Source organism: Leuresthes tenuis, unplaced genomic scaffold (assembly GCF_036924035.1).
Source record: "Leuresthes tenuis unplaced genomic scaffold, fLeuTen1.0.hap1 SCAF_14, whole genome shotgun sequence".
NCBI classification, from domain to species: domain Eukaryota; kingdom Metazoa; phylum Chordata; class Actinopteri; order Atheriniformes; family Atherinopsidae; genus Leuresthes; species Leuresthes tenuis.
In genome coordinates, this window is record NW_027325368.1 from 17,149,725 (window position 1) to 17,173,247 (window position 23,523).

The 23,523-nt window shown below is 39.3% G+C and overlaps 1 protein-coding gene across 1 annotated transcript in view; it reads left to right on the forward strand.

Annotated features, from left to right (window-relative positions):
* The first annotated feature begins 2,452 nt into the window (after positions 1-2,452).
* The window catches only part of LOC140269024 (leucine-rich repeat and immunoglobulin-like domain-containing nogo receptor-interacting protein 3), a 42,602-nt gene continuing 21,531 nt past the window's right edge, over positions 2,453-23,523 (forward strand). Inside the window, exon 1 of the mRNA XM_072364050.1 lies at positions 2,453-3,012. The gene's annotated coding sequence lies outside the window, so the exon portion shown is untranslated. The remainder of the gene's footprint in view (positions 3,013-23,523) is intronic.

Here is a 23,523-nt window from a genome sequence, read left to right on the forward strand (position 1 = left end):
AGAGCAACCAGAAGTGTGAATAATAACAAAGAATGATAGAATTAATTGATTTCTTTTAGGTGCTTCAATTTCAGTATTCTGCCATTGTGCATGCTTGTTCACTGTCACACTGTCGGGTCTTTATGAAACACTTCATTAGAACAGTGGCTTTGCTAATGTGCAAGCTTGACAATTTTTTTATGAGAAGACTAATGTGAAACAATTAAAACAAAGTGAATAGTGTAAACATAACTAGCAAAGGGAGAATTAAGATGAACCTGAAAAGTTTATTTAAAGTGCAATTTGCAGGCTGGAAACAACAGACTTACAAAGTAGAAACATGTAGCAGGAACCAGGTTTTTTTTTTTTTGCACTACAAGCTTTAAAGTGGTTTTGATATCAGAGAATTGCACACCTTAAAAAAAAAAACACAGTTTGGCAACGGAAGAGAAGACAGTTAAGATGTTAAGATCGAAAATGGAAATGCTTTGCACATGACAGACGACAGCCTTATAATTATAAGCCTTAGCTTCGAAGAGTAAGGGAAAGAACAAGGAACAGGAGAAATATCATCCATCAGAGAAAAATTAATTTGGGGTGTGATGAGAACCAGTGGGGAACTGTTCGAGTGTACTGATGATTTAGTTACATCAGCTATTGATTACTAATGTTGCTTTCATAGTACTGTAAATTTAACCATATCAGAGTATTGGAAAAACTGGGGCGGTTGTTTAATATTGAGGTTTTAATCAGGACATCAAGCAGAACCTAATGCCCAAAGAGTAAGATAGGGTGGATAAATTAAAAAACAACTTCATCACATTTTTCAACTTTATGGCACGTTATCAAACTCTTCAGGAGCACTGCTTTATGAACATTTAATTTTCTCTTCAGAATTTCTGCACTTAGCTTATAACCTGATTAGTAGCTTTTCTAAAACATTTCATTATTATGCATACACTTCGTAAATAGGACAACTTAGAAGTCACTGCCTGAATTCATACCACTTAAAGTGAGATGGTACATATTAAAAACTGGTCTAATCTTTGAATGTGTTATTGCATTCAGTCTTTCACAGCGGAAGGACATGTGGTGTTGTATGTTTATGAGCTTGTGTGGGCAGGCAGGTCAGCTTAGCTGAGAGTTTGGTGTGGTAAGTGTTTGCTGGACTTGGCCTTCACTAGACATCGTGACCTTGACCTCTGGCCTCAGGCTTGCAGGACAGACTTCTCCTCTCCTGCAATGAGCTGTTTCTGACCTCAGGGGCAGTCATTCAGACTTGAGGAGAGTGTTTCTCTGCATGTATGTCTGTGTGTGTGTTTAAACCTCTACACCCTGTGATTTGATCTGCCCTGACAAGGCAACAGGACCGAACAATAAAAATGTCTATTTTCCTTCAGTCCAATTCGGTCCCTTTCTTTGCATGCTTGGGGGCAAATGGGTGAGGTGATTAAACAGAACAAACCCTCTGGAGAAAAAGCATTCTAAAATAGTACAATACAATTCTTATTTTGTATGTTATACTCAAAAATCCTGCTTCGGTCAGGAAGAGTTTGATGCCATTTGGCTCAGAGGGCTGCATCATGATGATCTTTAAATGTTATGTAGTTTTAATTAGAATTAAAGGTCACATTTAAAGTTCCTAATATTCAACAAGGTCAGTCATTGTTGCTAGAAGTAGTATCAGCTAAATTGTTTTTTGGACACACACACACACATACTGTATATATATGCCTTATTGCACAATCCAAATCTTCCACAGAGTTGTCCATTTTCAGGGTTTTGGTTGCTATCACAGGGAAGAGTTTGGCAACCTTACTTGTAGATAGATAAAACAGAGGAAAATGTCACTCAAAACTAGCAAACATTTTGCAGGATTGAAAAGTATTCAGATAATTTGCTACCATATGGACGTCCATATTGTCCATATTAGTTAGGTCCAATATGGCTTGTCATGTTCTGTTTTAAAAAAGCCAAGATGGCGAGTAAATGAATGAATAAATACTCAATTAATTACTGAAGAACAAAACTTGAGGTTTCAAAACTGTACCACACAAACAGATGGGTGCCATGGGTTATGTACATTTTTTAGAAGCAGCCTATATTAAGAACAAAACTGGGAAACATTGCAGTTGACAGTAAATATAACGATGCAGATCATTCGAAAAGTCAAGAAGAGATCTGGAAAAAACACAGATTTTGTAAGATATTTTACTTACGCTATACTATACACTATTATTATTACACTATATTCACTATATTGCTATGATTAGCTGTAGAAGTCATCTTTCTCTCCATGCTTGCCTTCATATCTCTCTTTCCCAGTTTTCCATGTTCTAATTCCTGCCCTCATTCTCTTTGTTTTTCTTCCTGCCTGGTTGTTTAGAGCCACTCAGTCCACCATACGCTCGGCTGCACACTAGATCGTGGAGCCAACAGCCAGAGCAGGAGCAGCTAGACAGTGAGTGAGGAGAGCGAGCGAGGGAGTGGTGAGAGATAAAGAGTGAGAGAGCAGAGAGAGAGAGAGATGAAAAGCATGCTAAGCGAGAGAGAGGCGCTCATACTGAAGGAGGCACGGGCAACAGCTACAGCACGCTCCTTCTTCATCTATCCTCACGTCTCCCACAATCCCACGTCCATGCCGTGGGGGAGATGGAGGGCACCCTGAACCACTGAGAAGCACTGACTGAAGGAGAGAGAAAGTCTCATGTGAGCTTCTTTAAAGGCCAGCATCTTTTTTTGTGGGGGTGCGATAACCAACAAGGTGTAGAAGGAGGTGTGTACTGTACACACAAGCCTGCTGGCAGGAGACAAGGACAGGAGGGAGGAGGAGAAAGAAGAAGGGAATGAAAGGTTGGCTTGGTACAGCTGCTGATGCCACCGTGTGAGAGGGAGGCGGACTGAGGGGGATTGAAGGGCTCGCCTTGAGGAGCAGTGACAACCACTTGTCGGCTAAGAGGAGAGGAAAACAGATTCAAACACGCTCACAGCTGGACAGATGAGGAGGCGTCAGGGACCACGTTTCAGTCCTGGGTACGTTCAATTATACTTCACAAACTCAAAAACATAGGCATGTATATTTTGAATATAAACACACAAAATAAAAATAGACACTGAAAAACACAACTGTATGTTTGCTGATCTTCTGGGCTGACGACTACCCACACTGACAAGACTCCTCACTTGCCCTCAGACATTTCCAGCAAAAGGAAGGAGGATTAGAGATTATGTGTATGTCTGTGTGAGGTCATACTTTTTTTTAGACATGTCTTGTTATCAAATTATTGTTTTGCAACCAGAGGCATATTGTAATTGCAAGCTGTCTGAGGGATGTATGTAAATAAACGACTCGCGGAATATTGTCATGTTTCACGTTGCCGGGCAAAACTCTTTTTCTGGATCATTACATAGACTTGGCATATGAGTTATGCACTGCGCAAACAGTGTGCATCCTGATAATGTGCAATATAGAAAACTGAAAGGTTAAGCTTGTGTTGCAGCTGAGAAAAACTTGACTTGTTTGTGCAGCCTAAGACTTGCATAGACCTTCTTATCGAGCAGCTACACTGCAAGACATCATGCAAGGTAAAATGACATGTACGATCCTGTGTTATGTCACACAGTGGCAATGTGCGTTTGGCCTGTGACATACAAGTCTGCATGGGGTGTTTCAGCCAGCAGTACCTGTTTCTTCTTACCTAATCCCCCTTTCTCTCTCCTAATCTTTTCACACAATTTCTTTCTCCATTTCCAATTATAGACTGTCACTTCTCTCACTTTCCCCCTGATCATATCTCCTGTTGCATTCTCTGGCAAAGCAATTACAGACACCTGAATCCCCCCTCCGGACAGCATGCTTGGCTACTTTCCTGTCTGCCTTCTCAACAATGAAAGTGAGGGATTGGGATAGATTTCGTGGCAATTTTTATGGTTGCCTGAACTTGAGCAAAGCATATCATCGGTGCAGCCTGATCACAGACGCCACTTCAAATTACTGTTGTTCCCATACATCCAGAGCCGACATGAAAATGTAAAACACCAGTGGGAGCTTTTCAGTGTAAGGAAAAATTCTGTCTGTATTCATACGGTTAACTCTTTATTTCCTGTTCCTCATTAACTTGTTTGGGTTTCTCACTTTATCGATGTTCAAAATCTCATCTTCCTGTCAACAAAACTAAAACAAAGGTAACTGTTGTGCTGCTGAGAGGGTTGATAGAGCACTGAGACCCCTTAAATCAAAACCCTTCTTCCTCACTTGCTCTTTGCGCTCGGTTATGTAAACCTGTCTTTTCAGCTTTTTTACCTCTTTTTTACCTTCCTTCCACAAATATCACCAGTAATGATCCAATCCTATGATCTCTTCTATAACAACAACACAATTTCAATGCAAACATGCACATTCTTCAGTGTATTTTGTTAACCCATATAGCATATCATACATCAGAAACATGATATCACAGATTTCCCTGCTGTTCAGTTAGTAAAATATTCTGAAAAGACTGAAACTTTGACAAAAAATTAGTTATAATTCAGTGTTGCATCCTTGGTCATCATCGTCATCAAGATAACAAAAGAAGACATCATCAACAGAGACAGAAAGACAGGAACAGTGACACAAAATCAAATTCAATAAGATTAAGGCAATGGTTTAAGGCACCAAGTCAAAGACAGAAAGAGTTTGGAGGCTGATGGAAAAATAAGAGAATGTGGATCGAACAGTTTGGCTTCTGTGTTGACAGGTGTTTATTGCAGATTCCTTTTTTCCTTGAGTGGAAACAGTAGAAAAATTGTAGATTTCAGCCACTCATGGGTAAAGAAGGTGAAGAGAGGAATAGACACACATATAATCAATAAAAAAGCAGAGTGTTTCATTTATTTATAAAAACCTGCTGCAGCTTTGTGAGGCAGAATCAGGTTTATGTCAAGTTACATTTTGACAGTTTTGGCTATTAGTCCTAATTAGAATGATAGTACAGCCACATTCCTCTGAGTTAGAGGTTGAATTATGCGATATGTCAATAATAACTCGACATAATGCTCTTTTTACAGCTATGTTACATAAAACATGAACAAATTATGCACCTTAAAGTAAGCTGAGTTAATTTTGATCAAAACCCCATATTGTACAAGTATTGCTGAATGGCCGAAACAGATACAACCATCATGTGGTGGTGATAGCCTACGATCTGTGTTAAGCAGTGACTTGGGGGTCTAAATGTGAGCGCACAGAGCAAACAAATGAAATTAACATTCAGTTCATTTTAAACTAATATCCAATTAATTTCAAGGTAGGGCTGCTTTGATAGTTGCTAGTTCATGATAGCAAACTGATACAGAAACGTCAGCATACAAGTAATAATCTTCATATCAACTTTGATTACTTATGCAGGCAACAGCGTAGGCTCTGCATAGTTTCTACTGATATGTAAACCAAATTAAAGGCAGGCTCATGTGTTGTGCTGCACCTCTCATTAGCCAGTCTATTTTACTTATCACTGTGAACATAGTTATCTGAGGAGAGCAATAAGAAACTATATTTTTATTAATCTAGTCCATTGTGATGCTAGTGAATTTTATATCAACAAAAAAAGGCTATTGTAAGTAGTGCAAATGTTGGGCAGCCTCCACAGAGAATGTAGTGAAGCACAGGTGCAAAAAGGCCTGGTTACTTCTTAGGTGGCAATGAGCTGAAATTATGGTTAATTATTTATATAATGATAATATGATTTATAATTACGCTATTATTGGAAAATTGGAAAATTTTGCTTGAAATCTGTCCGTATTCATTTCACACACACTAGCATGTAGCTGTTAAGTCTAACACGGTGCAACAGGTCAGGTTTGCTATGCAAGCTAAAGTTAACTGACAAAGCACTTCAACAGCCGTATTGGGAATTAAGCCACATCAATATCCATTTTAGTGTTGTTTTTATAAAAAGATGCAAAAAAGATTGAACTTTGATTATAAGTGGAGTCCATCTGAGTCCAGAGTGTATACATCCGGGAGTAATTTGATACCCAACTCCAATATCTAGGTGTGTTAGCTCTGTTTTGAGAAGTGAGGCTTTGTAAGATTTCAAAATTAAGGATAAATTTGTCAACGTGCATTATAAAAGTTTTCTTTGGACAAACACAATTGTTCTTTTTTTTTCTACTGTCATGTACACATGCTTACTATCACAAAGATGAACACAGGTGCTTCACAGCCTAACATTTTGAGGGATTGAAGCTTAACAGTTGACTTAAACCCTTAATGTCAAATTATGAAATTGACGGCGTTTACAAAAGGGTGATGTTATTTCTTCACCCTCGTCAGTTACTTCATAATGCTGATGATCTAAATGTCCAAGCTGCTGTCAGTAGGCAGCAGCACAAACTGGGTGACTTTCACCAGCCACCAGTGTAATGAATGCATGATAGCAGAGTGCACAAATCAGTTTCTTCATTTATCTGAAGGGTGTAAGGTCAGGAGGTTTCAAGCACAGTGCTATTGATGGCCAGCATATTATTTGAAGAGCAGGAGAGAAAAAATATATAAATTTAATGGTAACCTTCTTACCTTTTGGCTTTGCCATTTTAAATTGTTAAACCAAAAAGTAAGAAAAAAAATGCCCTTGTCAGAGCAGATTTGTCAGGTGGCCTGAGGCATGGTTTCAGTTTATTAATGATTATGTTGCCCTAGCACTATAATGTAAATATGAAGTTGCGTGGTATCATTCATTGCATCAACTTTAAGTAGTGATAATGTCTCATTTTTGTGTTGCCACCATGTTAGCATTCAACCTGTCACCACTGCAATTATAATCTCATAAATGTGTGGTTATTATTGCATTATGAATAATACAGTTGATGTCCAGAGCTCGAAAAACAAAGCTGAAGTGGTGTGACAGCTCCCTCTAAATTAAGGGTTGAGGAAGCACAGAAGGTTCAAGCCTCTGGAAGGTAGATGTGAGGATCATCTTTTACTGGACGGAGTGTGTGAAAAGAGAAAACAATCCATGGTGGTCTGCACTGTGGGGATTTGATCAGGAAGGTGACCTGTGGTATGTGGGTCTGTTGAAGGAGCTTTTGATCTCAGCATGTGCACAGCTGTGTATAAGTCTGTGCGTGCGTGCGTGTGTTTGAGGATGATGACCAACCTTGAGAAATGCATCAAGGGTCTTAAGGATGTCCTACATGGCGGATTGCTTTTGTTAGACTGCTGGACCATAATTGAGGTGATTGCACTGACAAGGTCAAAGACTTACATCCCCAAGGCCCACAGCTATCTGCACCCACCCTTTACGCTAATCCACACACATAAACACACACAATAAAGCACCAGTCTTTTTTAACTGGTGGCATCACAGTACAGAGCCTTGTGTTGCATTAGAGGTGAATCCGATTTAACAGTCTTGCTTCCTGCATTACTCACCTTGAATGGGTGTGTTATTGCCATTAGTGCGTGCATTTGAATATATGTGTTTGTCCATAGAGGTTATGATGGTTTTCAGGTGCTGGTTGACGATGTTGTCGCACAATTCCAGTGTAAAATAAAGGGCATGATCCCAGTAGGTAATGAGGGAGCAGGCCTCTAACTCAGACTAAATGCAGGTGGGAACTGCATCCCTATTAGCTCAGCCTCCTTCATCACTCAATTACAAGCTCATGGCCTTTAGCACCTCCTCTTCCTCTGTCTGTGTTCTTTTTTACTTCCTCCCTCACAATGAATTATCTCACTCTCTTTCTTTTCCTCTTGCAGCCCTTCCGCTTTCCATTCCGTTTACTCTAATTTACTTTCCCAACCGTATTTTTCCAGACCCGACCCCAGGGCTTCAAATGTTGTTGTTCATTTCTGCAGTCAGTTTCTGTCTGTCCTTCTCCACTTTCCCTGTCGGTCTGTTTCACTCACAGCTCCTTGGGACCGATTGGAAAGTCTTAAGGTCACCTGATGTCTTACACTTAATGCATTAGCATCTGGCTCTCTGTCATTACTCAGTCTGACACAAACATCCATTCAGTCATTCACAATGTCTTTAAAGTAAATGCTCAAATACAGATTAGAGATGTTGTTCTCTTTCTTTGCTAATTACAAATTCACTTTCTCATAAAGAAGAAAGCTTTATACTTCACCTCAGCTCACTCTGAGCCCTCTTAAAGACGTGTCTTGTTCAATCACCGAAAGCAGAAAAATAAATTGTTTAAGTCAAAAAGCTCTTTGCAGCAACATCACGTACCTGCAATTAATGTTGTACTTTGTCAGCTCCTTTTGTAATCAAACTAATAAATCAAAGTAGACGATGTCATAGAAACAACACTGGCATTTTGCAGGCTATTAAGAATATGAAGCTTAGCTTCTACAACAGTTGCATTAAAGCAGGCGGTTTATCAACCTTCAAGCTCAAGCTTGAACAGGCACTGCAAATTTGCAGCTCGCTATGACTATCAACATTGGTTAAGTGATTTTAATTGCACTGAAGCAGCAACTGATCATGCAAACAATTAGTAAATATTAACACAACCAGACTCCTGTCATCAAAGTTGCAGTTCACTGGAGTTTATCTGTTCAATCAGTCATCAGACAGCTGAGTCTCAGGCAATTCCCCTCATGTTAAGAAAACTTTGAAAACATCACTTTGAAGTAAGAGCTTAACAGCTGGCCACAGTTGTTATATGGAAAGACAAAGGGGAACTGCCTCCAGTAGATGTAAAAACTATAAATAGGTTCCTGTGGTCCAAAAGCACCTATCTTTGTTATATAAGGAAGAATGTCTGAATTAATATTTGCTTTTTGTCAAATACAAAATTATCCTTTTTCTATATTTTCTTCCTTTTCTGCTGTCCTATTTTATTTGTGTATCAAGACTGTAGCTGCGATGGCAGCTTTTCTCAGTTGGTATAATACTATATTAATTGTAATATTTGTTGAAAAGAAAAATATTGTGGTTTAACAATGTCTTCTATTTCTACTGACTCAGTGAGGGGAGTCACATCCAACAGTTGTGTGTGTGTGTGTGTATATCATCACTTGCCCTGTTTCTTTGAAGACTAATGTTACTCAGATATCATTAAATGTTTAAGTAGGTCATGAAGTTCTTGGTTCTGCTCACCTGTGCTTCCTGTCTCTCCACAAATGTTAATAAATGTAGGTCAATGAGATTACTCTTATGTATGTGTGCTCATGAAAGTGTACACATTTCTGGTATTGTTAATTGACTATAAATGCAGGTTAAATAATTTCACCTTATCTTTAATGACCACCTATAAAATATCCCTACTCCCCTGTATTCACTCCACCTGTCCTCTTCCTTTCCTCTGTGTGTGTGCATAAATTCCCATCTAATGCCATCTGTAGATACAACCTTTGGGGAAGAGGGGGCATTATTCATTAACTCCAGCAGCATGATTTCAAGGCAAGAGCACTGCAGGGGTGTATGTGACCATGTGCGCGTGTAATGTATGTGGCACATGCCGAGTGCCCCTTGTATGCTTCATACATCTCTTTTCTCATTCTCTCCATTCTGTCGTTTTCTCCATCTGGGATTTTCAGTAGATCAACGACTCTCTGATCTGTAAGAACTCCGTTAAAGAATCCTGTATAACCATCGATTCCTCCTCTGATTGTCTATCCAGGCACAATACAAACCGCATCTTCCTGTTGAGAGGAAGGCTCAGCTGATAGCACTGATGGAGTGTTGCGCCCCAGTTCTTCAGATGGGGTTTTAATGATTCAAGTATCATTTCTTGAGCTCTGCTCCCTGATCCCCATAGAAACTACAAGGTGGTGTCCTTTCAGAAGGACTGAGAGAGAAAAGGTCAGAAAAGACATGTTCTATGATGTTAAAATACCTTACAAGCATTTTATACTTGTGTGAAAATATATTTTTTTAGCTCTTAAGTCAAACTGACTTGCTACAATATAAATACTCGTGTACATCGATCAGTCACAATATTAGAACCATTGACACGTAAAGTGAATAGCATTGATTATCATATTACAGTGGCTCCTTAAGAGGGGCTGTATATATTATCTAGCAGGTGAGCAATCAGCTTTTCAATCTTATGTGTTGGAAGCAGCATGAATTAGAGGCAAAAGGATCTCAGAAATTCTGACATGAACCAAATTATAATAGATAGATGACTGGGTCAGAATATCTGCAAAGCAGCAGGTATTTTTGGATGTTTCTGGTATGCAGTGGTTATTGTCTACTAAGTGGGATGTGAAGAAGGAATATCGGGGCTCTCTAATGCACATGAGGAGCGACGGTGACCATCTCATATAACAGCTACAGTAGCACGAGTTGCTTAAGATATAACGCTAGGTCTAACAGACAGGTGTCAGCTCATTGTGTATGTGGCTGCTAAGCAGCAAATTGGCCAGAGCTCTAATGTTGACCTCTGCTTACCGCCAAGAGCGCCTACTGTACAGTGGACACATGAGCATCACAAATGAATCATGAAGCAGTACAGAACGGTGACCTGGTTGATGAATTACATTTTCCTTTACATCATGTGGACTGCCATGCATGTGCCCATCATTTATCTCGGGAGGAGATGGCGGTGGGGTGCACTCTGAAAAAAGGTCAAACAGAAGCGGAATGAGGCTCTGAGCATGTCTAGCTGGGAACATCTGGAATTCAGATGGATATTGTTTTAATGGTAACCATTTAAACATCGCAGACCAGATATATCCATTTATTTCTCTGATTTCCCCAGAACCCAATCCAAGTCAGCATCTGAATGAAACTCTGATTTAGCAACTTTCAGGACATGCAGGATCAGCGTCACACGTCTTAGTGCTTGACACCACAAGACAACTTCTGAGAGTCCATGCCTTTACTGGTCAGATTTGGTTGTATAACATTAGGGGCACCCACGTAGTATAAGGTAAGTGGTTTTATTGATGATCATACTTGTAATTATTAAAATATCACATATTTTTATGTTGATTATCAATGTTCCTTTGGATGAATAAAATTTCCTAAATCTCACCTACAGTTTCCTGGAAAATGAATCAAGCATTATTTAAAGTGAATAATTTTGCTTGTAACGGTAAATGGACTGTACTTATCTAGAGCTTTTATAGTCTAATTGATCCACTCAAAGGACTCTAAGACACTACATGCCATGTTCACCGATTTACACACGCGCCCTCATATAGCACGTGCCAGTCTATGCAATTTTACGGGCTGTATGGTGCTTTTTTCTGTCACAAACATTCAGACACCAATGGATGCAATGAAGGCAACATGATGGGGCTCAGTGTCTTGCCCAAGGACACTTCGACATGTGGGAATCGAACCACCAACTTTCCAATTGGCAGATGAGTGCTCCTAAACTACAGCCACCCCAGTGACAGCAGATGGGAAGATGACAAAAGCTGTGTTTCCATGGACCACATTTAAATAAATTTATAGTCAAATAAGAATACAGATGACACATAACACATCAATTCAATAAGACTGATTGTACCAGGCTTAATCAGAATAAGTGGGATGGTGTAAAACTTTTGATAATCTGATCAAAATAAAAATGTCACCATGTACACAACCAATCAAAGGTTTGGCCACAACCACTCATTCAAAATGTATGGAAAAGTGTGTCCAAACCTTTGGCTTTTACTGTACTTAAACTGATTGTTTCTCTCTGATTGGGATAAATTGTTCCTGACTGATTCCTCTGCACATGTTCAAACCCCAAACCCTGTAAGGTGAAGGGATGAGTTTCTGAGAGGGAGAAACAAGGTGGCAGCAAAACTTAACTGATCTATGGCTGGCACTTCCTTTTTAAGAAGAGTCTTAGAGGAGTTAAAGGTTGTTGAACATCTTTATTTGATATTCTTACAGTGCTCTACACCGGTAAATTCATTGAGAAAAATTCTGAGTTTCATCCCCAGACTCCTGGATGTGGCAGAGTGAGTTGAGCTGTGAAAGGTCCACTTTCACTCTCCACTTGTTTATAGACAGCAGGAGAAGTTGGCCCCTGTCTTTTCTAGCCTTTCTAGTTCCTATTTTCTTTCTTCCTTTGTTAGATTTTCTGCAGGTCTTCAGTCTGGGCCACTTTTTACATGTCAAAAGGGTTTCTGTTTTCTTTATTTAGCGTCCATGTAAAGACTTATGTTTGAATCTTATAATCAAGATCACTTCTATCAGATTGATGAAATAACTGTTCACATAAATTTTACTATTGTTTGCTGCTGATTTTGTAGCTGATTTTAATGTAGACAAAACCAAAATCTAAATTTACTGGTAATCAGGGCATAGCACGCTTCCTCAGTTGCAGTAAAAAGTACAAAAATGTATGATACATCTCATGTCTTATCAAATTCCTGGATGGGACGATGCCCTGTTTCACTCTGCCTCCGGTCACACCCCGTTTGTTCACCAGATGTTTTTAAAGATTGTGTCAATGTAGGCTTGTTGACATGGAATTCATTGGGTAAAGTAGAAAGTAGAAGTTTTTGAGGGAAATCATTCCTTGTCCAGACTGAGGAACTAATGACATATTGTAAAACTCCTTGAAGGAACTTTACAATACTCGGTCATATAAAGCTGACTTTAATTGAATGTCAACTGACTAATGATGGGGAAAATCCACCCCCACTATGCACTTTCTCTAATTAAAAAACATCTATCAAAAAATGTTTAGACATCTTCAGCATGAATTTGTTTGTGTTTCCTTGAGCTAAAGAGAACATTTGAAGTAAATATTAACAAATGCAAAGATTTCTGCTGTTTAAATTTCATTCTCGATAATCACTCCTCACTAGTGGGAGAGCAGTTTGTTCAATGTAAATATAGACAGAAATTTTCTTTACCATCCTTTAGCGATGACCCCTTGTTCTTCACAAACACACATACACGCACACATTTCGCTCTGAGGGAGCACAGATTCAGTCATTACTTCTGCCTCACTGCTACACAAACAGGCATGAAGAGGCCTGAGGATTATTCTACATTGGCGTGTACACAAAGTAATGCACACATGCATTGGTGTAGTCTCTCTCCCTGCAGGACTGGAGGCATGTGGAAGTCACTCAGGGATGCCGGCACATATGTGTTGCTTTGTACTTAATATGTGTCACTTATAACTAAAAGGCCAAGAGTTTAATTAGAGCTAGAAATGTACACAGTATCTGTTAGATTACTGTAAAGCTAAAGGTTAGCTCCCTCTTCTAAATTAAATGCCTCTCTGCTTGGCTTTTCCTCACATTCATATAACAACACCGCCTTGAATCATGCACTCCATTGCGTGTTGAACTCTGTGTTTTTCACCAGCTTTAAATTTGTCCGAGATTTGTTTCCATGTAGCAAGGCAGTCGGGGTATTTTTACACCATTTGAAAACAAAAGCCAGACAAGAGAGGCTGCTTTCAGAGAATGTCTATCTTGAATCAAAAGGTAAAACTAAGATGGAATAAATTATCATAATGCTCATTTGCATTCAGTGATATTAAGTAAATCCAAATGAATGTAGGGATGTTCTTCATCAGCTCGTGTTCTTGCAAGACAGACTGTTTGGTGCAATGATGCTCATGACTCATTGTGTTTCAGTGGGGCTGTTAAAGTGCCTTGTCTGTTTACAGAGGACACAGGCTTGTGGCGAGTTGCTTCTCTTTATATTTGCCTCGCTTCCTTTTTGTCTGTAAATTATAACTATTGTATTAGCCAGACAACAAAACATCCTTTTTTCCAATTGTTTCCTGGGAAAAAAAAGTGTCTCTGAGAAAGAAAAAAAAAGCAGAAATATATACTTACACACCTGTCAGGCTGTGGAAGTGCTCGTTTTTTTTCTGTCTGCTAGTATTTTCTTCAAAGATGTTTGTCTTTTTATAGTCATCATTGTGGCATCTGTACAGTAATTCCTTCTGAACCCAATGTAATATTAACAGAGTAACACTAACACTGTAGTCCTCTGCACATAGAGAAAATCTCAGTGTGGAAATGTGGAAGATCACATTCCAACTACAGAAATTATGGTGCATCCATTAAAACAATGGTGAGATTTTGTTGTTTCTACTGACTTCTTATTATTGTTGATACATGCAGATGCATGCAATACTTATCTGCTTTTCTTAACTTGTTATAAAGAAAATACAGCAATTGTCATTTCTCCATAATGTGCTGCTACTTGCATGCTACAGACACCCATTCCCTAGAACCCCCTTCCTTGCATTCTTTAGCCTGGAGAGTTCATCTCCAGCAGAAAGCCTCCTGCTGTGATGTGTTTGTGTGAGCACCAACTGCGAAAAAAAGGAATCAAATTGTCCATTCTTTCTCCAAAAAAAGTCTGATGTTCATGTGTGAAAATAGCAAAACATAAATGAAAGGAGTAACATAAACATACAGTGCTGCAAATATGTATGGTGCAGCAAGCGTTGCATGACTCTTTGTAGATAAAGAATTCAATTAGCCTTTGCTTTCCTTCAGTCCACATGTGTTCAGAATAGCATTGCTTGGCTGTCACTCTGATAATATTTTCTACTGGCATTCCAAACAAGATCCCATGAATGGAGATTCTCTTCCTTCACAGACTCTCTCCTCTTGCCAGTATTATGGAACTCCTGTCCACCCTCAGCCCGACAACTATCACAGCCATGCAAAATGCAAAAATTAAGATATGTTGGTTTTTTTTTCAGTGGATAATAATGGAATTGCTGGGAAAGTATAGTAAATGAGCCTGCATGATAAATTTAAACAATCCTCTCCTTGAAATGTGCTCTCTGAAGGGGAAACTCAGCAGGGCCAGACTGAAAACACTGTTTTCGGGCCTTTCGGGTGCCAGCTTACGTCTGCATGTCTTGAATGAATACATACATTTCAGCACCAAAACATTGCGGCAGGCGCAAAGCCATCGTAAAACTTGGCCTTAGACTGAAGCCTGGAAAGATGGGTTCTCTCAAGATCCTAATGCCACAAATCCTGCCTGGGAAGGTGAATTCTTTTTTGACAGAAAATTCAGTCCAGTTGGATTTCTGCACTGAAGACAAAGACAGATGCTTTTAACTTAAATCACTTGCCAAGAATATGTGATGGAAGTTTTTCAGAACTTTACAAACAACCCTAATCCAACACTCTTTGTTGGAGAGCGTTACAGTCTAAAACAACTGTGAAATTATGGCACTTGAATGTTGTATAACCCCCCTTTTGATATCCAGGCCAAAGAATATTGTCTTATACAGTATCATAATGTGGTAATCAAACATTAGCTTTTTGATGGTCTTTCTCCTTCCTTTATTTTCCTCACCGGCTCTCAGCCTCCTTCTCAGCTGAGCTTGAGTAACAGTCTGTGTCTGCTCTGATATTGGGTGAATAGATTTTTACAGAGAGGTTGGTTTTATATATTTGTCTCCAAAGCCTTGACATCCTTTTCTATTTCTTAAGACTCATTAAGTTTCATCTTTCCTCTGCTGCTTCCTGTTTGACTCGTGTTTTACACTCTTTGGCACTTGGAACCTGTCCTAAACCCTGAACTGTCTGTGCCCTGCCTTCCGCCCCTGCCCGCTTCTTTCTCCTTTTAAAGATCGAGTCATGAATTTATTATGTGAATCAAAATAGAGCAATGACTCTTCATCCCTTTTCCTGCATGTCATTGGTCTAGAATAAATAATTCAGACACTGTGGTTGAAATTAGGATCGGGGAGAAAAAGGGAATTATTTTGAAGCTGCACTATTCAGGCTATTTTGAAACGGCGAGCTGTCACCACCTCTCCTGCAGCGCTCACGCTTCCCTCTCCTTCTCTCCTTGCTGCCTCTCATTCCTCCCACCAGTTCACTCACTATCACATGAAGATAGAACAGATTCTTTCTCTTTCGTCCTTGGGAAGGACGGCATACTAAGCTGACAGGAAGGGACTGGAGTTGGTTTGCGTTCACATTTGATGCGTCTTTGTGGCTGTTTTGACAACATGTTTGTGTATCTTCCAGCATTAATCCTGTGGGCTGTTTATCAGTATGTAAATTGCGGTCATGAATGTGTTGCAGAGTTGTGCTGCATAACTTTGATGGTGTAGCATGCAACAGACTGCTTATTTCCCTGTGTTTTTATCCCAAAGACCGCCATTGATCTCTTTTCAGCGCACTTACATCTTGCAGTTTAACACGCCTGACATGTTTGGTGTTTAAGGTAACAGTATTGACTGCCCTGAAATGGATCCCAAAATGTTGCACTTTGAATTTTCCAATATTTTATGAAGAGGAATTCACAGGGGAGATGCTAAAATACTCGCTTGCTTCACATCAGACGACCTGTTTAATTTACCAAATGGTGTCGTGAGCACCCAGCAGAGAGTCTGATAATCTTGCAATCACCTCCACATCCACACATGATTCTCACATGGACAAACACATGGCTTTGTATACATATAAGGTCGATCTTGTGCTTGGCTACACACATAGATCATGCACACACATAGATGATTATTCTTGGCCTCCTGGGCCATCATTGAAACTTTTCAACCATGACCTCGCCAAGAGGCAAAGTGGGAGTGATAAGCATTAGAGGCAGCAAAAATGAGGGATGAAGAGGGTCCTTGAATTTTAACTGGATGCTCCATGGGGAGGACTCGAATCATCTCTGTGTGTCTTCGTTGCCAGAAGCCCACAGCTTCCTTTAGGAGCTCAAGGACCCTGATGGCTTGAGTATTCTCTCAGGGAAGCTTCTATCTCATCATTCTCCCAATAGCTGCTTTTTGGGAGAAAAATCCTTCAATTAATCATCAATATGGAGCTTCTGTGATCCTTTTTTAGCATTGGATAATTACATTCAGTCTTCAGAGCAGAAGATGTACCAGAGGATAAATGTCTCAATCAGGGCTCCAGCAACATCATTCCTCTAGTAATGTGTGTTTCATAGGAAAATTCCTGCAGTATATGCATTTCTCCAAACATATCACACAAACAGAGCCACAGAACAGCTGACCTCCAAAAGCTTTTAACTTGTTCAAAATCCCTCAAAAGGGATATTCATGACAAATGCAGGCGACATCGTTCACAAACATGACAAAAATGCTCAGCCATGTTGGCAAGAGGCAGGAGAAGTCATCTGGTAAAATTATAGCTGCAACAGGAAAATATCCGAGCTGTCCTCAACAAGGTATCCAACTCAAGTGCTCCTTCCTGGCTAGAAATTGTAACAAAATGTTGTGTTCTGTTTCTTTATGCTTGTCAGGTAAACGGTTCATGGACCTGTAATCTGTTTAAGAGAAATGTTTGATCATCTAACTACACACATTCCTCTTTGTTAGCAAAAGTCAGAATTAACCTGAGATCAGGTTCATTTCCAAGACACGTTTCCAAAAGAAAGAAAAAATAAACAAAACAGTATGTTATTATGAAGATTGGTTCAACCATTTTATATGGATTGACTTCATGAAATGATTAATTTACACTGAGATGTTCTGGGGGGGGGGAGTCACAGAGAACCAGAATAATACATGTTGGTCTAATTAGTTTACTGTAACATACTGTAATGAAATAGGACACAGCAGACAGTTGTACATAACTATTTGCACGGATGAGCTAAAGCATTTGGAATTTGTTCAAAAGAGTATGTTGCGTTTCTTATTTCTTATGTACATAAGTAACTTGATTTAGTTGCTCAAGTAGTCCTGAGAATTTCAGTTCTAATTTGACTATGTACTAAACGCATAAAACATAACTGAGAAAAACTCATCAAATATGGATTAGAAGGACTTAAAATGATGCAAAGAGTTGAAATCTGATTCTGGACAATTTCATCACAACTGGGAATTTCCATCTGGAGGAAATTAGGAGCAGCTTTTGATAGAATATTTAGGATGTCGTCATTTCTGCCCCTGTCATAGTAACTTTGGATAAAGCTCAACGTGGATATGGCAGAGAGGACATATGAGAGATTAATTTTGTTTCTAATCTCTGTCTTTGATAGATTGCAAGTGTGCTGGTTTGAAGCTCCCCAAATGCATGTATTCCACTTTTTCTGACTTGACAATACAGACTTCGACAAAAACACCTATTAGGGGGAAGGAGTGCTTTTATGCATGGAATAAGTCAATAGACTTTCAAGCTACAGATTGCCAGACTGACTTAAGTTTAGAATTCATTTATATAAGGTCTAAGTAATAGAATTGCATACAACGGTACACAGGTATGTTGCCATCTCACAATTTTTATCTCTGGATTGCAATATTGATATGTTTTGGACATGTGAAAAAATTTACCTCACACAAGTTTTCTGGTGAGACTGAACTGTATTATGAGTAATATTTTGGCCAAAACTGTAAAAATTAGGTCCAGATTGTAAGTCAATTTACTGTCAAGATGTGAGTGTGTGTGTCAGCATATGTATGCAGATGCAAACATGAAAAGGCACACAGAGGTTGACACACCACTGTGATTTCAGACATTCAGCTGTCAATCAAATCAACCTTGAGCTCTCTCCAAATCCATAAACCCACTTCTTGTCCACATCTCTGTCTCCCTGTATTTTTTCATTTTTATGTCTCCAGCATCTCTTATTTGTTCCGCTGCTTTTATGCTTTTATGACCTTTCCAGCAACTTCCTCCTGTTTGATCCCCCTCCTTCCTTTCCTTTTCATCGTCCTAACAATGATCTGTTTCTTTTCGCTGCCTTGCTCGAGCGGTTACAAAAGCCTCACAGCCATATGCGTGGCAGCCAGAAGTGTGTTTGTGGGTGCATTTGGGAATTTGCATATCTTCCTGTGAGATCTCCAGTGAAAAGACGGTCCAGGAAGTGGGGTGATCAGCTAATGTTCCATGAAGTATCATGGATTTATACACAAAACTGCAGCGTATAAACGCACATACATCTCTGTCTTTCTGTCTCACACACACACACACACACATGTGTTCTGCTGTACAACCACAAGCCCAACAGCTTTCTCAGTGCTCAGGGATTGTCAGACTTGTTTTGTCAGTGCAGAGGATTCAGTTTTTCTCCTCCACATCCCCTGCTTTCTTTTATTTCACATCTTTATCCTTGTCACTCTCCGTTTTCTCTCCCCACCCAATATCACCCATTGCTGTTTTTCTTTAACCTTCACCTCTATTTCACCGTCTTTCTCGCCCCCATATTTCTGTTCTTTCATCCCTACATCTGAAGCAGTGGTGACAGCTCCTATTGGTTGTGCCGGCAGAATCAGAAAAACGGGCAGCCAATAAGCTTTTGGGCTAACAGGGTCACTGTTATCCATGAAGTAGCGCAATTACTCTGGTGTCTACATCACTGCCATGTATGAATATGCAATGCTTTCCCCATCTTTGCACAATTCCACTGTGCATGAACATCGCTCTTGGGTGTATGGTTTATTTACAACACTTTGGCTAAGAGAGAAAGGTAGGTCTTCATATATAGGGGGCTCCTAGCAATAATTCATTTCCAAATTTTATTTCCTGTTTTTATTTTTCAAAAATGCAGATGTAAAACAGAAGCAGAGCATATAGGGTTGAAAAGGAATTGAACACAGATTTACATCAGTTAATGCATTCAGGTCAAATCTATGAACATATTCATCAAAGATTCTCCCCATGTGAATCCAGCACCATGCTGCTCTTCAAAGACTGCGGAAAGAAAGCTGTCACATTCCTCCCCTCCCCCGTCTTTCCCTTTCCAACTTGTTCCTGTTCTTGCTGTTTACTTGTCACACAGACTGTCATGCACTGATAGCAGTCGGTCAGGTTGTGCTTGGCTTTACAAATGACACATTTTCTTTATTTCTTTTTGAGAAAAAGGGATCTTTTCACTTGACATTGAGAGATTTAAAATAATAAATTGCTTCATGCCCGTTGAAGCAACATCATGATTTCTGGGCCTCTCACGTGGCATGTGTCTGAGCGTCAACCCTAATTTGCATCATTAGATTCTCTCGGCTGTGAAATAGATTTGACCTTCCTCCATCATTAATGATAGAGTGGGACAGTGTACCTCTTATCTCCCTCCTGCCTGCTCTTTTCCTCATCTTTTATCCATCACTTATTTCCTGTCCTCCATGTCCATCATCTCTTCTCCCTTCAGTTAGTTTTCATCTCACCTCTTCCTGGACCCATCAATATTTGCGGTGGCATATCAAGGACGCGTCAGCTATCTTAGTTTTAAATTCCCCGTCTGGTTTTAGCTTATCTAATGAGCAACAGAATTGAATCATTTATTTTCGTCTGATAACAAAGCTATAATAATACAGCCCACAAACACTCCAAAACATGCACACTCACACAATGAGCTGCACAAAGTGGAAATGGGGCTCTTGCCTTTCAGGTGAGACATCTCCAGGGAAATGCTTTCCTTCACAGAAGTCGGGCGACTATTATCAAAATCTTCCACAGCTCTGTTGGCGTAGAGAAGAAGACGTGATTTCACTTCCCAATGACCAACCTTTGGATCACCCAACCATTTTCTACTATGGAAGCTCATTAGCCTTTAGAAAGGAAATGACACCAAAAATGAACTCCCTTCATATCCTTTCCAGAGCCCAGAAATCAGAGCAGGGATGATAGTCTTCCGTTTGCATGAAAGGAGTTTTATCCTCTTTTGTAACAATGTACAACCTCATTTATCAGAACATGTCACAATATACTGCACTGACTGATAAGTATTCTGTGTAAACGTCCGGAAACTCATCAAATAAAACTGATGGCGGTGATCAAGTATTTTGGAAGCTTGTTTGGGATATTGAATGAGTCATTTCACAACAGTATTAAGGCCGCAGATTCCCAAAGGGCAAGGCTAATTCAAGGCTGTTCAGTCGCTTGTCATGGTTGCTGTCACTCAAAATGATTGGTGTCTGCATGAGTGCGGTCAAGTCTGAATAATTTTTTTTTTATCTCTACTATTCTTAAGTCTTTCTCTCAAAATTGCTGTTTTGCTATTAGTGTAATAATCTCTGCATTTGCTGGTTAATTACACCCCAGGATAAACAATTGCCACACTAAATGCTTTTCTTCAATACACTTTAAAAAAAAAAAGAAGCGATGTAAACACGGGCTTACTGGCGTGCGCATAGCCACAAATCATGCAGCTATATGCAGTTTCAGCAATGCACATGCCAGGCTTAATGACTTGTGTCTGGCATGTGTCCAAACCTCTGATCTGTAAAGCGAGCGATGGAAAAAAGAAAAGAAAAAAAGCCTCTACAATGGTTCACATGCAATACTGTATCACACAGACTGGCACGCGTACCATTTAAATACATCACAATGATTCTGCACAGATCTGATCCCAGAAGAAACAGGTGATTTTATGCATCTGTCAGCACAAAGAAATGGGCTGTGTCTGAACTCCAGCCTGCTCTCTAATGAGGCAGCATCCCATCCTGTATAACAGGACTACATTTAGTGACATAACTGCTGAATGCTGCGCTAAAACTGTGCAGGAAGGAAAAATCTCTCATTCTTGCACTTTACCTTCTTCATTAGCCAAGTCAAATTTCTATTGTCTTGTGAAAAGAAAGATGTGACTTTGATTCAGACTTACATGTTCTGAAAGCTTGTCTATATTCTCTTAGAGTGTATACTTGTGACATCAGTGCTTGGAATTTAAGCAGACCTACCGTATGTTTAGTGACAATGTAAACCAATCTCTTCCCCTTTTAGCCCTGGCATGCTACTAATGCCTACCAAAGGAGCTGAAATGACCTCTGCCCTGAGATTTATGATAACCCCTGAACTTCCAGATCACTTAATTAGGAGTTGGGAGGGAAAATGTGATGTCACACAGTAAAAATAGTGTATGTGTGTGTATATCATGACTGGATCTGAGTTGAGTACATACTCTAAGACGTTACACCTGAGCAGAGATCATATGGTTCTTGGCAAGGTTACAATCTAATAAGACAGACTCCTGGGCTGCCCTCTGTTGTTTGTTTACTTCACAATACTCTACAGTACGTATCTACCTCCATGTCTCTTTGCGTGTGCATTTGCAAGTGCGTGAGAGCATGCTGTGTGTGTTATTTCATGTCTCTGTGCTCTCAGTATGCATTATCATGCACTCATGTTTGAGCCAGAGAAAAGCAGGTCAAAACACCGCAGGGTCTGAGAATCATCAGACAAGCTTCAGCTAATTAAATGTGCCATGGCTTTGAGTAAAACAAAAAGATCCATGTTCACTAAAAGTGAGTGCTGACAGAAATGCTCTTTGTTTCCAAAGAATTACATTTCTGAAGACGCTGACTGGCCAGAACAGCCATTAAGCTCTTCTGTCCCGACATTCACTGGAATGGATATTAAATATTTACTTGTCTCAGACATTTGCAGTGCACCTGCATTTTAAATTTGGACTTTGTCCTTATTCTTTATGCTTGTTTGTGGGTCTAAGCACCAAACCCATATCCTCTGAAAAAAAGCTTTATTAAACTAGTTGCTTGAAATAATTCTTTACTTTTTAATCCCAACATTTACCAAAGCAACACAAACAGTGTGTGGGAATGACAAACCCCACATTTTTCGCAATGAAGCAAAACATCTGTCAGTACAGTCATGTAAAAGGGTGTAGCTTAATAATTTTTCATTAGTGTTTGTAATGCAGAAGAATGAGCTTTAGCTATGTGAAATCGATGTATTATTAGAATTAATTAACTGTTGACAATTGAAAAGTCTAGAATATTATCATATCCTTGCTAAATTAATTGTGTCTTAAATTGGGTTTTAAATGTAATTCACTTTGAATATGTTTGATGTGGAGAACACAGGATTTCATTGTGCGATCAGGTAGAATAGAATAAATGGAAGATGATATCATACAACGACAACAGCAATTGTGCTCCAATGGTTTGTCTTTGCAAATGTTAAAGTGGACATAAGTTCTGCCCTTTCTCCACAAGCTGACACGATTTTCTGAAATTCTTCTTGAAATGCTTGTCATACTTTGGTTAGAATACGACTGAAAGAGTGCCCATGAGCTCCTCTTTACATTGACCTGTTTAAGAGTGTGGAGAGAAGTGCTCACCTCATGCCACCTCTTTCTTCTGCAGGTTCAGCCTCTTTCGAGATTGTTAGTAGTCAACACATTATTATTGTATGAGAAAGCATTTGGCAAATAGCTTGAGTGTAAGCTACATACAGCAAACAGAGATCAGCCGGGTAATGAGTCCTCTGACAGGGCACAGTTCTGTCACACGTCATGAGTTGAACTGGTCCAGATAATTAAAATGCTGCACTGCAGAACGTAATAACCAGCCAAAAGGTTTATAGTGCAAAAATAACATTGTAATTCCTCCATCACATTTCAGCTCCACATACCCTGGGTTTCACTGTTTCTCCATTTCCCCGGTTTTGTCTTTCAGTTTATTTATTTATTATTTATGAATTTAAGTGAACTTTAAAACTGTTGATGAAATATGTTCAAAAGCACAGAAGAAGGGAGTGTTTCCATCCTCTTAAAATCAGAAAACACGTTTGTAACATGTATATCTATATATATATATATATATATATATATATATATTATGGCATGCCGTTCAGGAAATTAATCTTTGAATATATTGAATGAAACTCTGAATATATTGAATGAACCTTGAATATATTGAATGAAACTTGAATATATGGAATGAAACTCTGAATATATTGAATGA